General features: G+C 38.5%; 1 long non-coding RNA gene across 1 annotated transcript; it reads right to left on the bottom strand.

Moving 5' to 3' along the window:
* Positions 1-268: 268 nt before the first annotated feature.
* On the bottom strand, positions 269-1,984 carry LOC117469098. Its single transcript, XR_004554548.1, has 3 exons — positions 1,449-1,984; positions 851-1,098; positions 269-729 (listed from the first exon to the last, which is right to left on the bottom strand). It is a non-coding gene; the product is annotated as an uncharacterized LOC117469098 (long non-coding RNA).
* Positions 1,985-3,391: the final 1,407 nt, after the last annotated feature.

Here is a 3,391-nt window from a genome sequence, read left to right as displayed (position 1 = left end):
TTTGGTAGCAATCTAACACCCATTCCAGAATGCCATCAAATGTTATTGGATAGCTAGAGTTTGTTTCTGAGGGGTTGGTAGGTTCGTTTACAACTAGCTCGTCATAACTTAGATCGTTAATATTGTCTGAACACTGAGGAAATGACATTTCATCATACGTATAATCATCATCGCTTAGGCCACTTATATTATTCAAACATTGATTAAATGACGTTTCTCTATCTGTTGAATCATATATAACGTCTGCTTCATCGTTAGGAGTTAGAACTGAAGACAGAGGTACTTTGTCTGCGTGCTGATTTAAAACCACAAGGTCTGCTTCATAGTTTTGGTGGCTGTCTAAAACTACTTCCAGTGCGCTATCTAATGTTGGTGGATAGCATGAGTTTGTTTCCGAGGGGGAGGAATGGTCGTTTACATCTAGTTCTTCGTCATTCAATTCGCTAATATTGTTTGAACACTGAGGAAATGACATTTCACTATATATGTATTCATTTTCGCTTAGGGGGATTATATCATTCAAACAATGCAGAAACGACGTTTCTGTAGCTGCTAAATCACCCATGTTTGACCGTTTATGAAATCATCCCATCACAAGAAAATAGAAAGGAAATCAAAAATACATTTCTCACTGCTGAAGAAAACCACACCGCTATCAAACGCCTCCAGCTTATTCAGTTGGTGTAACCATAAAGTTGACGGTCGCAGCGCTGTGCTCGCGAGGCAGATCTGTACAGAAAAGAGACAGAGAGGTAAAAAAGAGGGGGTAAGTATTTGAAACACTGAAATATTATATTTAACAATAAATCATTTAGCGATCATCTTATAAAAATAACCACAAGTAATTTACCTGTATGGCACCTCGTTTGGAGTGTGTTTGGGATGGGGTCATCCAGAGCTGTTCTAGGCCACACTGAGAAGCTCAAAAATATGCCTGGCGCTCAGACTACAGTGGTGTTGGGGGTCGCCCCGAACGTGGCGTGACAGAGGTAGAGGGATGCTCCTATCTGGGACTGGGGACACCCTCGATTTCACACGTCAGAGATCTCTCCCCCCGTTGTTTTACCGATGAATGGCTTATGCTGTAGATTCCATTACCTTGTAGCAAAAGAGCAGGTATATAAAACGTTACTATGGACAATTTATACATCAGGTAAAAAATGAATAAAAACCATATTTTGATTTTAATTTAAATAAGCCAAAACACACACACACACACACACACACACACACACACACACACACACACACACACACACACACACACACACACACACACACACACACACAATACATTGACTTACATGCATTTCCTGGAGACTTATTATAACCTTAGTCAAAAACCAAAACACATGCCTAACCCTTAAAACCTAAAACCAGGCCATGTCTTCACCCCAAAATTAATGAATGGATAATTACATGATATTATAAAATATAAAAGTACTTACCAGTGCTTTTTTCCAGATCAGATCCAAATCAGGTCTCATTCTCTCCAGAAGGTCATGCGGTCTGTTCTTGTGAAAATGTGCTCACCTTAAATAGCTGTATTGCAAATAAGCATGTCAATAGGCCCCAGAAAAAGTGGGGAACCAATCGGAATGGTATTATTAATTTAACATGTGTTGTCTGTCAGTGATTTCTTAAAACTCTCAAGTCTGTGCATTCTTAAGTGTTTTTTTACAGCTAACCTCTGTGTTGATCAGACCTTAAGGAGCCGATTCATAATGAAATAGCAGGACCTTTTAAAAAATCTTCTCTTTCCTCCATACCTGCAGCTACTTCTAATCTCATATAACTTCATATAAGGATTATTTTATTAATGGGTGATGTAATTAAACATAAAGAAAAAACCAAAATACCCCAGGATCATTAAGATCTTTAATTTATTGCCAACCTCTTCAGAGAGACTTTGTTACATTTAATACCAGATTACCCCTCTTTTCAATAAGAGAGGCCCCTAAAGTTAGTATAGTAATTAAACATTAGTTCACCATCCGTACAATTCAAAAGAACATACTTAGTTATTAACCCCTCTCATATTTAAAAAAAGACGGTCTGTGTGTGTGTGTGTGTGTGTGTGTGTGTGTGTGTGTGTGTGTGTGTGTGTGTGTGTGTGTGTGTGTGTGTGTGTGTGTGTGTGTGTGTGTGTGTGTGTGTGTGTGTGTGTGTGTGTGTGTGTGTGTGTGTGTGTGTGTGTGTGTGTGGGGGATGAAATGGATGGAGCCATCTTGGGTCACACCTCCAGGTCTATGCATTCTTAAGTGTTTTTTACAGCTAACATCTGTGGTGAGCACATTTAAAAAATAAAAAATAAATCTTCTCTTTCCTCCAAACCTACAGCTACTTCTAATCTCATATAACTTCATATAAGGATTATTTTATTAAGGGGTGATGTAATTAAACATAAAGAAAAAACCAAAATACCCCAGGATCATTAAGATCTTTAATTTATTGCCAACCTCTTCAGAGAGACTTTGTTGCATTTATTACCAGATTACCCCTCCTTTCTATAAGAGAGGCCCTTATAGTTAGTATAGTAATTAAACATTAGTTCACCATCCGTACACTTCAAGAGAGCCTCCTTAGTTATTAACCCAACTCTTATTTAAAATTAAAAAAAAGCAGGGTAGGAGGGGAATACGGGTATGTGTGTGTGTGTGTGTGTGTGTGTGTGTGTGTGTGTGTGTGTGTGTGTGTGTGTGTGTGTGTGTGTGTGTGTGTGTGTGTGTGTGTGTGTGTGTGTGTGTGTGTGTGTGTGTATGTGTGGGGGATGAAATGGATGGAGCCATCCTGGGTCACACCTCCAGGTCTATGCATTCTTAAGTGTTTTTTACAGCTAACATCTATGGTGAGCACATTTAAAAAAATACAAAATAAATCTTCTCTTTCCTCCAAACCTACAGCTACTTCTAATCTCATATAACTTCATATAAGGATTATTTTATTAAGGGGTGATGTAATTAAACATAAAGAAAAAACCAAAATACCCCAGGATCATTAAGATCTTTAATTTATTGCCAACCTCTTCATAGAGACTTTGTTGCATTTATTACCAGATTACCCCTCCTTTCTATAAGAGAGGCCCTTATAGTTAGTATAGTAATTAAACATTAGTTCACCATCCGTACACTTCAAGAGAGCCTCCTTAGTTATTAACCCAACTCTTATTTAAAATAAAAAAAGGCTGGGTAGGAGGGGAATACGGGTATGTGTGTGTGTGTGTGTGTGTGTGTGTGTGTGTGTGTGTGTGTGTGTGTGTGTGTGTGTGTGTGTGTGTGTGTGTGTGTGGAGGGAAATCTCTCAGAATGATATCCCCTTTAGAGCAATACAGCATCAGCTACACCACTTATGCGACATACAAGAATAGTGTGTGTGACAGACAAAAGATGTC

Source organism: Trematomus bernacchii, unplaced genomic scaffold (assembly GCF_902827165.1).
Source record: "Trematomus bernacchii unplaced genomic scaffold, fTreBer1.1, whole genome shotgun sequence".
Lineage (NCBI taxonomy): Eukaryota > Metazoa > Chordata > Actinopteri > Perciformes > Nototheniidae > Trematomus > Trematomus bernacchii.
The sequence above is the reverse complement of the archived record's forward strand: the minus strand, read 5'-3'. Positions and strand labels throughout refer to the sequence as shown.